Source organism: Lissotriton vulgaris, chromosome 4_1 (assembly GCF_964263255.1).
Source record: "Lissotriton vulgaris chromosome 4_1, aLisVul1.2, whole genome shotgun sequence".
In the NCBI taxonomy this organism is placed as follows: Eukaryota; Metazoa; Chordata; class Amphibia; order Caudata; family Salamandridae; genus Lissotriton; species Lissotriton vulgaris.
The window spans coordinates 1,779,856,687-1,779,870,188 of record NC_141691.1 but is presented as its reverse complement, the minus strand read 5'-3'; positions in this window follow the sequence as shown (position 1 = coordinate 1,779,870,188).

The window sequence follows — 13,502 nt, the reverse complement described above, 5'->3', positions numbered from 1 at the left end:
CGCAGGAAGCCCATTGGGCCCTGCGGCCTTACCCCCCCTTACAAGCAGAGATGGCCTTCATGCTCAGATATATCCATTTCCAAATGTTCCTGCTGAAGGGAATTTAGTGAAGCAAAATGTTTTCCATCTAGCCAATTTTGTGGCACAGACTCTATCTACTTCTCTATCTTCTTTATATAACTTCTGAAAAAGGGAGAAGAAATCTTCTCCAATCTCCTCATCCGTGGATACTGAGGAGGTGTGGTCCTCAATGTCAATACGTTTTATTATATTCCGCATCCTATCAGATTTAGCTTTCCATGCTAAAAGTTTGCTGCCCCCCTCTCCATATTCAAAATGGACCATTTTACTAGCCTCCCATTTTTTTGTTATCTTTAACTGGATGATGGTCTCTAACTGGCCTTTCAAGTTTTTTAGTTCCGCCATATACTCTTGACGTTTTTCAAGGAGAATCTCTCTGTTCAAACTCAACTCAATTTTCTTCATCTTAGACTCAGTCTGGGTCACCTCTTCCCTATATTGTTTGTTCTTATAACTTACCCTACTTGTGATCAAGCCTCTCAAGCAAGCCTTCCAGACATCCCATACTACTGATATTCCGGCTAAGCCGATATCAGTGTTAAAAAACACTCTGTTTCTAAGAGTAGATGCTTTACTTCAAGATCGTCTAAAAGTAATGAACGATCAAGCGGCCATACCCTTGGTTGATCTTTCACAGTTAAGCCCAAATCTATCCAGACAACTGCATGGTCTGACAGGTGAGGAGTCAGATATCCGATGTTCTTGATCGTACCCCTTAGGTCGTGGCTCACTAAAGTCCTTGACTTATGACTATATTTGTTGATATAAAAGGAAACACCTAACTGAGAGCCAGACCTTTCCCTCCAAACATCACATAATCCCAACTGTGCCATCATTGTTTGCAGATGCGCCCGAGATTTAGACAGAACATTTGCTCTACTACTTGGGGATTTGTCGAGTAAGGGGTCTAAAACTATATTAAAATCCCCAGCTAGGATAACTGGTTCTGGAAATTCGAGCAAGTTTGAAAAGATAGAGTTCAAAGCTGAAGGGTCATCTTGATTCGGTTCATAATAGCCAACCACCATTATGAGGAAACCCTGAATAGACAATCCCGCAATAACCCACCTGCCACCAGGGTCTACAATTGTTTTTAAGACACGTGTGTTGGCTTTTTTTTAACCAGAATAGCAACACCTCTAATGTTAGCAATCTGATTAGATTCAATAACATGTTCCATCCACTTCAATTTGCTAAAGATTCCAACCATCTCCTCCTTTAGGAGATGTGTTACCTGCAAGATGATAACTTGTGTCTGTCTGAGTGTTGTGTGAGTCTCTCAGGTATTGCAACATTTTTGCCCTCCTGTTCTTAACTCGCAGTCCATTAACATTCCAAGATTTAAGCTGTATCGAGGTCATGGCGGTTTAAGCAGCAGAACTTCGAATATGCCGGAGTTCCAGACCCAGGCCAAACACAGCAAAAATACATAAACTGACTTAAAGGGCGATTGAGGATTTTCTTTCTTTTCTTTTTCTACCTCTGTGCTCCCCACCCCGTATCCCCCCCTCCCCTGGAGAACCCTACCCCCATGTACCTGGACTACTAGTCTAGCTTCTGCCTGCCGGGGCAACCTACACTGCTCATTCGTTATATAACATGAAAGGAGCTGAGACTTGAGCTGAGGCCCTGAGAAGAGAACACTCCTTTTCTACTCATTTAAAAAGCTTGTTGCAAAAGAAGTGTCTCCCTCACCTGAAACCGAATATTGTTTAGAAAGTTGGTATGTTTTGCATTACATTGTTCATTTTTATTTCCCTCTTTTTCCTCCTTTTTTTCATTTACTCCTCCCCAAATTCTAATTAGCGAGAAAGAAACTGATATATATATATATGAGAATCTTTTAGAAAGTCTTCCCTCAGCTATTCAGTGGTGGTAGTTCTCCCTAGGCTTTCAAGAAGCTCCTCTGCCTCCTGCACTGTCTTAAGATTGTACATCTTGTTATTGTGCATAACTTTCAGAAGTGCAGGGAATTTCAACTGAGCAAGCGCACCAAATCTCTTAAAATCTTCAATCTTTTTACCCAACTCCTACTATCTATCCAAGGTCACTCTGGCCAGATCAGACCGGATTTCATAAGCAAACTCTCTGGGTTTCAAAGATCTTTTCTTTAGGGCACAATTAAGGATGTTCTCCTTCTCCTTCAGAGAGAACGTAAGGAAGTTTACTAGGATTTTCCTCGGTTTTGTTCAATTAGGATGTTTTCGGAAAGGGTCAATGTGGATTCTCTGTATGTCTTTCTTCAATCTTCAATCGATTCATCGATGTGGATAGACTCTTTTATGAGGATAGCAATATAGGACTTAATATCTTCCTCTTCTCTCCCCTCCTGGACATAAAAGAGGCGCAAATTGTTCCTCTGGGAGTTGTTTTCTAACATCTCGAGTCTGTCTCGAAGCAATACTTCCTCTTTCTTAAGGAGTGTAATTTCTGTCTTAGCACCTTCTAACTCTTCTTTGATTTCTCCTACCCAGTTTTCCAATACCTCAGTCCTGGAGTTCAGGAGATCAATTTTCTTATCAAGCGTCTCACAGAAGAGACAAATCTCACCTTGGTTTGCCTCAGAGACTGAAAAACCTCTCTTTATATCCACCGCTAGAGTGGAGAAAAAAGCTTTGAGGGAGGCCACTGAGGAACAAGCAATCGCCTGTTGATCAAAAGGTTTTTGAACTTCATGAACTACTGCTCCTTCTATGGTATGGCTACCTAACCTAGCTGGAGGGACATCATTTGCACTATGTGGAAGGGTCTTGTTAATGTCCAAAACCAAATTTACGGTTGTCAACGCCATTGGAGCTGTCAATGTTGATGCAGTTGCAATGGCTACTGTAGTATCCGTTGCCACCATCTCTTGAGGGATCTGTTCAACTCCGGACAAGCTGGGCAAGCTACCTGCCACTTCCATTCCTTCCAAAGTTCCGGGTGGTTCCAAGTGCCCTTTCGAGCGTCTTCTGAGTGCTTCCCCCTGTTCAATTATGTCCAACACTAATGGCTGCACCTTGAAGTAAGAGCACAGAGAAGGAGTAATCTTGGTTTTTAGGTCTAAAGGTTTTTAGTTTCCTAACTCTGACCGTCTTACCTTTTACTTCACAGTATTGAAACGTGGAGGTGCTATCTCTATCCAGATATGCACTCTCCCTTACGTCTTTCGCGTCCTTTGCTTGAGGTGTAATTCAGCTGTCAGCCTTATTACAATCAGCACCACTTTTATTTTTCTGGCCTTGGGAGCTTTTATTACTCTTAGCCTTTGCAGCCCCCCTCACCCCACTCATGCTCCCCTTACTCTTCTTATTTCAGTTATTATGGGTGCAGTATTGGCAGTAAAAATACAATTTTCAGTGAGATTACCAGTGGTGTTTATGTAATTCTCACTCTACCCCTGCCCCTCTGGTATCTGAGCTGGCGATTTTGAGAGAGGTGACTGTGAGGCAGATAACACAAGTCTTCCCCCTCCGTGGTCAATACAGCAGGGACCGGAGTAGTATTAACCTGGAGACCTCCCCCTCGCCCCCCCTGTACCTGACCTCGCAGTGGCAAGCACTGTTTCAGCTCTACACAGCACTGTGTCTGGGTTAAACCTTCCGAAGTCGGTGGTGCGCTCGGCTGCACCTCTGGAATAAGACGACCTGTGCTGCCTCTGCCGGTGCCGGCCCAGAGGAGCCCGCGAGCCGCTGCTCTGCATCCCCTCCTCAGCTCCAGGGCGGCAGCAGACCAGCAGATGCGCACATCCATTGCACGGAGACACAGCGTTTCCCACGCAGCCTCAGCCGAGGAAAACACAGGGAAGCGCCGTCCAAAAAGCGAAAAAAAGTCGCAGAAAATAGCCTCTGTTCATGCCAACAATGAAACGTGAAGGAGCCAAGCGTAAGTGCCTCCGGCAGCAAGCGGCTGCTCAGCTCGCGGCCGCCATGTTCTCCCACCTCGTGATATTGTTGTTGTGAGGTAAGAGTGTATTGGGGAAAGGGGGCTAGAGAAACAGAACATTTTGTTTTAAAAAGTTGAGCCGTGATGACACAATTTAAGTAATCACAAGTTTTAATTTCCTGCTCAGGACTAGGTAATAAACGATTCTGTCATTTTTAGATTTTTAAAAAATTTAGCTAGATGTAGGTTTTGACTCCCGTTATTTTCGCAATTTCTTCGCGAACATCGCAAACACCTTTCAAATTCACATAGATAGGAATTCTTTTTTGAAAGAGAGGGAAAAGATTAACTGAAACTAACCATTCACAATAGGTAGATAGTGTAGTCTAAAATGAAAGACATGATTGAATTTGCTACCTTTCTCATGAGCACATAGTGCAAAGTAGAAGAGGTTGTCAATTCATGGTTGCTTTGTATGAGAGTAGTGTACCATTCTTGTGCTTAGTTTTTGGAAAACCTACCAGCATCAAAACTATCCACAAAGAGCTAAAACAACAATATAGTCTACAAACTGAATTCATTGGTATGTACAAATTACATAAGAAAAGAAGATGTATATTAGAGTTTGATTAAAAAATGTATCACAGTGATATGAAGAGTTGTATTACGTGAGTAGCGTTGTCACAATTAAAAGCTGAGAACATCTTGCCTCTATATGAATTAGAAAGAAGTAATACTTGTTAGGCATATATTGGGAAGTGTTTGTCAATGTGGGTTTTAACTTATACAACCACTTTGCATACGCTTAGATGGTGAGATATGGCTCTTGTGGTTGCACATAGCCACATATATGGTGGGACTTTTGAGTTTACTTAAAGATGCAGGCACTAACCTTGCACTCATTCATTCACTGTGGTATTACCCATGCACCCATCCACTCACCCAGTCATTACCCAAGCATTCATCCAAACCCCCAGATAGTAGTAATATACTCTTGTAAACATGCAGGCAGTACCTATGCATATATGTAATGACCCATGGAATTCTGGTATACTCAGGGAATCATCTGGGCAGTATGTGTATAAGAAAAGAATCACCTAGGTACCATGCACACACCAATTTAATCATCCAGGAAGTATTCATGTATTGAACTACAGATGCAGGTTTTTACAAGATTTACTGAAGAATATGCAGTGTTTTAGAATTATCTGGTGAATTATATATGAAGCTGTGACATACTCTTGGATGTAGATGGAAGAGTTAGTCAGGCATATGCTTTGATAGACATTAACGTTCAGACTGTTATATGCACCATTTCCCATAATCTAAATATGACACATTTAAGTACAACAGTATGCAGATAGTAAATACAGCACTAACACAGTGTCAGAGAGGCATCCAATAGCACTTATTTGGTGTTTTTGCATTTATAGAGTTGAGGCCCTGCATGTAGTTGTACACTTGAGGCTAAATTTAGAAAAAAGTAATTCAGTGCGGACCTGCAAGTCATTTGGCTGTACCATACTGCATTACTTTCATAGCACAGGGATGGGAAACATCCTTAACAACTCATCTTTTACAACGCACTACCAATATGACGCAACTTTTACAACGCAAGTCATTACAACGAATTGCGCTGGAGGGCGCTCTAGGATAGGGAATAGTTTAATTACCATCCAACAGCTTCCCTACTATCCATGGTGACTGGAGTTGGAATAGTAAATTAAACTATTCACTATCCAGCACCCCCCAACGCAAGTCGTTGTACCGACTTGCGTTGTAAAAGTTGCGTCGCAATGGCATGCGTTGTAAAAGCATGCGTTGAAACGTCATACAACCCACAGGGATGCATCAAATTTACAATAATATGATGGATCCTTATGATCTCCCCTGTGCTGGTGCTGAACTGGCTACCATTCTCCAACAGAGGCACCCTTGCACCATAGTGCAAGGTTGCTGTACAGTGGGGATGATTATTTTTGTGCAGGAAGGGACACCTCCCTGTACAAAACAATCATGAGAGGTTTTTTCCTCTTTGTATGCGTGCAGTAGAATGCACCACACATAGAAACAGGAAAAAATTAAGAGAAAGAAAAGTATTTCTCCACATTGCATCTCCCTGTACCTCCCCTGGGGAGCACCACCCACATCAACACCCATGCCATGTTTCTTTCATGCATAGTGCTGCCTAAAAAACATTTGTATTTATAAGGCCAAGAAAAGCTATTCAGGGTGGCTTTATGTGGCTTTGCAAATATAGAGAACCACCTTATGGTGCCGGTGTATCAAAAAAGTGACGCGTCAGAAAGTGCATGGGGCTTATAAATAAGACTACTTGCATTGATGTTCATTTTTTAAATTTACTACAGAGGAATAAACTGTTCTTACACCATGTATAAGTGAGAAGTGAGATATGTTGAAGCTGTGTTGTACAAGAGAGTGTTAAAATATTAAAGCTAACTAATAAATACATTTTTGTTTTGATTTGTGTTTCTTATAATGAAGTAAGTAAATGCAGTAATATTTCTAGGTTCATCTGTAGATTTAAAGTGCAACTTAACATGAAAACTGTTTTCGTATTATGTGTAAGTCAGTAGTAAAGTAGTTGGTAAATTGAATAGGGTAAAAATAAAAATATACATTTTTTACAGAACAAAATATACAAACTACACACAGTTACAATTCCTACAAAAGCTCGAATGAAAAAGCAACAGAAGCGACTACTGTATGTTTGCAGAACGTTATTTACAAAAGGGTCAAAATGCTGAAAAAGTGGTGAAAGAACAGGTGCTACTGTTAAAAGGACAAAGTAATTACTTAAAAGTATATGCACTTACAAAAAATACAAAATAAATCAGATGAAATTATGAATATGAGAAACAATAAGAGGAGACAAGCTGTACTATGCAAGAACAGAAAAGATTGTAAATGACATGGGCGCATCTAAACCAGGAGACAGAAACATTTTAAGAATATCAGAACCAGAATGTTTCATAGTAGAGTGGTTATAAATCTACAGAGAACTATGAAGAAGTATAGAAGAAGGAGAGAGGCACTGAAACAGAGGCAACAAGTTGGGAGAGTAGTTGATGAGTCCTTTGCTTTGAAAAGGAAGCTTTTCATTTTGATTTTAAATAGAATGAAGACTCTAGACAACATAGTGTTGTGCATGAAGAGACAAAACCAGAAGAAAAGATTAATAATTAGAAGTAACTTTTGTACAGTTTTTGGTTATGTTATTAGGTTATGTTAAGCTATTTGTAAAGCGCAGGGTATACCCGGAGGTGTCTTGGCGCTAATTTAATATGCAACGATGAACAGAAGGGAGTACCTACTGATTGAAAAGCCAATTTTTCAAATGTTTCCTGAACTGGGGCAGGGAAGGAGCTGACCTTAGATTGAGTGGGAGGAGATTCCAGGATGCGGCTGCTATAACCGCAAAGCTGCTACCACCCCATTTAAATTTTTTAAATTTGAAAGAATTTATTATGAAGCGCCTGCTGATCTTAGGTTTCTTGTTGGAATGTACCATGTAAAGGCTTTCTTCAGAAAGGAAGGTCCAGAATCTTGGAGGCCCTTATATGTCAAACAGAGGGCCTTAAACGATTCTGTTTTTGACTTTAAGCCAATGAAAATCTTTGAGGGCAGAAGAGACTGAGTGGTGCCTAGGCAAGTGCAGTAGAAGTGTGGCTGGCAAATTTTGAAGAATTTGCAATTTGTTCAGCTATTGACTTTGCCGGCCAATGTAGAAGCCATTGCAGTAGTCAATCTTGGATAATACCAAGGTGGAAATAACTGATTTCCTAACTGAGATGGGCAGAAAGTTTAATATTTTTTCAAGTATTCTCAAGATTATTATATGATGCGGAAACCACTGCGCCAATTTGATTGCCTAGTAGTAAACCATCATCAATATTAACACCTAAACTCTTGGCTTTCCTGGTAGAAGCAGGAAGGGGGCCCATATCAACTGGTCAGCAAGGGGCAGACCAGAAGTTAGGAATATTGCCAAATAAAATCACCTCAGTCTTTCCAGCATTGAGCTTAAGGCGGTGTTTGTTCATCCATCCATCAATAATATTAATGCAGTCGTGGATATGAAGTCAAGTGTGGTTGGCATTGTTGGAGGCTGATAGCACAATTTGTGTATCATCCACATAAGCCATGAGAGAGAACACAAATGATTCCAGGAGAGGAGCCAGATCCCTGCAGCATGCCACAGGGCAGGCAGAACAAACTTGAAGAGAAGGCATCAATGTTTATTTTGTTTTCCCTGTTTCACAGGAAGGATAAGACTAGTTCCAAGGCAAGGTTTTGTATATCTTTTGCTTCCAGACGGTGGATCAACGTAGTATGATCCACCGTATCAAATAATGCAGATAGGTCCAACAGGATAAGGGTGTCTGACCCCCCTCTCCCAGGATGAATTTAAGCTCATCGGTGGCCTTTATCAAGGCAGTCTCTGTAGTGTGTTTGGATCTCAACCCGAATTGAGTGGGATCCAAACAGTTAGAATACTTACTGAACTGATTTAATTGAATGTTCATCACTTTTCAACTATTTTCGCACGGAAGGGAAGTCTAGAAATTGCCCAATAATTGGCCGGGGCTTCGGGGTCCAGGTTATATTTTTTCCATAAAGACAGAATAGATGCTCGCTTCCATTGGGATGGGAAGATACCTGTTCTGAACATGTTTTTGAACAGCTTTGAGAGATGGACTACAATAATGTCGGGGACCAACCTAATAACTGAGGGCAGACAAAGATCTTCCGGAGAACCTGACTTGGTGGTCAGGATCAGATCTTTTATTTGCAATTCAGTGGAGAATGGATGCATACTTCTAGTATATAGCCTTTCTCTAATGAAGAAAGCTATCTCCAGGATAACAGATTAGTTCATGCTCTTGATGAAAGCAGACAGTGTTCTGAAATGAAGAATGGCAGTCCTATAAGAAAAAAAGTTATTGTATCTAGAAAGGTCAAAGAAGTTATTGTAAAAGAGGTACAAGAGAGGCTTAGTCAGGTCCCTTTATACAAATTGTATTGTAGTAGTATTTGTAGTATTAGACAGCAATCCATTGATATATTAAGGACATAATTATGAATATTTCCAAGGCAAAGTTTAAAACACAAAATGAGTACTTTACTAGGTTTGGATCCTTGCAAGCTGAGAAAGTATACAAATTTGCAGGGACACTTACTAGCGTGTTTATCAAAGAAAGTATGTCAATGCACCTTTCATCATTTTAGGATGTTAGCTGTACACCACTCAACAATGCAAACTTTAGTTAGCAGGCTGTATTATGTGAAAACTCCTGCTTTATGTTTAGGAGAAATGAATAGGGGACTTTTGCATGGTACTGTGGCAGAGGAAGAAAAGGTTTGTGATGATGTGCAGTTTTGTTTCTTTGGTCCAGAACAGGGCTGTAGGAACATTGAAGAGTTGATAATAGGAAGAGTTGTTGAACATGACACATGTACTACAGTGGATAATTTTGAAAAAGAGATTACAAACTTTAAGGCACAGGGCTCGAAAAATTCACTTGACTGCTGCAATTGCGAGTCAGATTGATTAAGGTCGAGCTATTTTTAGGTCCTACTCGGCCTTTCTGGAGTAGGAATACAAACTGACACTTGACCTCTGCCTCTGAAAGCAGAGGAAATGTGACAAGGTAGCAAGATTTAAAGGCATCTTTATTGCTCACAATGTAAATGAGCAATACAAATGCTTTTAAATCTTGTTAACTTGTCACATTTGCTCAGTTTTCAGAGTTTGAGGTCAAGTGCCTTTCAGTTAGGTCGAGGAGATTTTGTAGTTTACTAGACCTGCAGCTCTAGTGAATTTTTAGGCAGTATGTGCTGAAAAAACAGAGCATGTTTTATATACTGTCGATGCACTCACTACAAGAATCAAATGCAGACTGTTGACTTATATTTAAAAAGAGAAATTGAGAATAATGATAACTGGCAAATGTTTGTACTTTACTTGTTTGTAGAAGAAAGATTTCATTTGTCTACATGACAAGTTATATATAAGTACTGCTACAATAAATTAAAGAATAATAAAATGCCTGCTAGAGCTGTGCAAAACAAGTTAAAACTGGTTCCCATTCCAGAAGCACTTCAAGATTTAGATATTTATGAGTCCATTTTTATCCAAACTATACATCCATTTCAGGCTATGGTACGTATGGAACCAAACACAGGCAAGTTACGCCCAATAGAACTGTAAAAAGGTCTAAAACGTAGAGTAGAGCCTTTGCCGTTAGATGTCAAGAAAAATATTGAAACGATGGGGTAGATAGAGATTTAGAGGAAGGACTCGTAATTATTATAAATAGTTTGTCTACCAAGAACAAGCAGATATGGCAAGAGTTAGTAGATGTTACCAAAGTTAAAGTATCAACTTTATATCTGGTACAAAACAATGATTACTATAGAAATGTGGAAAGCCTGTAAGATATCACACATCTGGAGGATAAGGCATTTCCATCAACAGGTCTGATTGAGAAGGTGGATCAGTCCATGACAGAAGAAATTTATGAACATTATAGCATCTATCATTTGCATTCTAAAGAGGTTATGGGTGACGCCATTGAGCTGTTTCCAATGAAGGAGCTCCATTAAGTATGTGTGGGAAAATGCTTAGAAGCTTGGTGTGTCCCCCACCTTTTTTGCTGCTGGAGCTGGTGGCAGGTGTGAATAGCGGCCTGTGCAAATACCTACAGCTGAATATAGATGTAGTAGACTTAATTCAGAAGTGACTTGTCTGGTCTCTCATATGCTGTGAATCATATTCTAAAAACTAGAGTTAACTTAAATAATGTATCAGGAAGAGAATTTTTGGAAAAAGTTCAAGGAAAAGATGAGCACTTGGAATACAATTTAATAAACCTAATGGTATGTTAGCATGGTACTAACAAATATTGGTATCGGAGTCATGGTGAACTCAAGTGAATGTTGGGGAACCTAGGAGCACCTACTTATTTCCTGATGCTGAGTTGTGCTGAATATGTTTGGGATGACTAGCTAGAATTATTGCAGGAGGCACACTCACTTATAAAAGACATTCATCTGAAGACGCCAGGAGAATTGTGCTCACTAGACCTTGCAAATGTTCGTAGATATTTTAATCACAGATTTCAAGCATTGATGGCTTTCATCTTGAACAAAACAAAACCTCCTCTTGCTGAAGTGATTTATTTCTTTTGGTGTAAAGAGTACCAAGCCAGGGGTGCTTCCCATATTCACATGCTGTTTTGGGTAAAAGATGACCCAAAGTATGGAACAGACAATGATGAGTCTGTGTTGTCTTTTATTGATCAATATGTATCTAGCTCCATCCCAAAGGAGGGTACTAACAACATTATAAGACAACTAGTTCTATGATTCCAAAATCATAGATCCAGAAAATACTGTCAGCAAAGATACAGAGCAAAGGGAAATTTTATGCAAGATGTCGTTTTCGATTTCCATGAACTGTCATCTCACAAGGAAGAGTCAACAGCATTTAATTTGCAGTCAGACATACACTTACAAGGAAATCACTGACAAATACATACGACCTAAGAAGAACAGAGGCCTCCAAGTACATTAATGACTACAACCCTGTGATTCTAAAGATCTGGAATGCAAACATGGATGTGCAGTTTGTTGTAGACAAATCAATTGCTGTTGCTTGGTATGTGACATCTTATATAACAAAGTCAGAGAAAAAAGAGATGCAAGAGATGTGGGAGGAGATTTCTGCAGAAAAGAGTCTTACAAAGAAATTGTACAGTTGCAGTTTGAAAATGCATTTTTACAGAGCGATAGGCTCCTATGACAATGTAGACCTTTTAAGCTCAGCTAGTTTGTTTTTTAAATCTAGACGAATTCTATGGGTGAATTTAGGGTTTGCTAATACTCATAACAGAGGTCTGAAATATTTTCCTGAAATTCAGTATCCTGCGGAATTGGAGCCACACAGTACAGATATTCTGAAGAGTAACATGCTGGATACATACTGTCAAAAAAGAAGTCATCATCTGGAAAGGATATGTCTTCATGAAATACTTCTACATTATACTTTCAAAAGTATTGTCAGTGAAAACATAGATGAAGCTAAATATGCAGTGGCTGGATGCAAATGAGGTTTGGTGAGAAATTAACAACAAACCAAGGAGTAAAGGGTCTAAGGGAAGTTTAAAGACCAGGCCCAGGTTATCATACCCTAATGACAAAACCGAAAAACTCAAGAAACCTGGGGGTCTGATAAAGACTCCAAGGGTACTCTAGAATGGTAAGTCTTAGAGCCACAATAGGTGCAAGGTAAGGAAACCTTAGAGTCTTAAAAATATTACTGGGAAATCAACACATTTAACCACCAGCAAGAGTAGGTGAAACCCAATGTCCAAAGATGGATTCCCATCAAAGTTCTGGTAGTGATCTAGTTGTTATCATCTGGTCATCCTAAGATTGGGATAGGACGTCTCTAGATCATCGAGACATGTCCAATTCCCACCTTAACGGACTGGGTAGCAGCCCACAGTTACTTGTAGACCATGCGTAAGAACACTAATTGGGAATGTGCAGTGCAAAAGTGAAATGAAGATGTGACTGTGATTAAAAACAGAATAGAAGACAAACAGCAAATACTTTAATAGCTGTAGGTCTCTTTCTCAATTAAAAGCAAGAACAGTGCGAAAAAAGCAGTTTTATCAAAGGAAATGTAATCAACCATCGAAAGCTAAGTTTCTAAACAAAAGAGAGTTATGCTATTTAGCCCTGTTACATTTGTTAAGCCATGGCGAACTGAAAGTGAGCTACTTGGATAATTTGACAGTTATGAAGACTCTTTCACCACTGTGAAAGACAGCATTGAGTGCTCTGTGTTTCTAGTGTATCCTCAAATGTTGAGAGATGAGATTGAACAAGAAGAAACAATTGCTGCTGAGATAGCAGGTGAGAGTTTTCAGAGCAGTTAAGTTCAGCACCTGGAATTCAAGATCCTCTTGGACAGCCAATCATCGAAAATGAAGCTGCATCAGCTGTGAATGAGGTGAAGAATGCAATGCAGGAAGTAAGACAGTAGACTGTAGATCTAGAACTACTAATACAGCAATTGAATGCAGATCAGAAAGACATTTTTGAAGAGGTTAAAGGCAAAGTAGAATATAGGTTTCTCCATGAGAATAAAAGTGTGCATGATCTACATACAAACCAATTCTATTGTACATGAGTTGTCAAGCTGGAACTGGAAATAGCTTCTTGATTAATGTACTGACAAGTTACCTACAGAAGAGAAGAGATTCCAATTTGTCACTTGTAGTCACTGCACAAACAGGCTTAGCTGCTCATAATGTTAAAGGAGTTACTCTTCATCGATTGTTAATGTTGCCTTTTGAACATGACAACAAATTATAATACAACAAATTATCGGGTGATCCTTGTCATGAAGTGGCAAGAGAATAAAAAAAATTAAAGCTACTAATTATTGAAGAAGTCAGCAGGGTATCTAACCTAATGCTAGCTTTTATACATTTAAGAATGCAGCAAATATTAAAAACTGACTACGA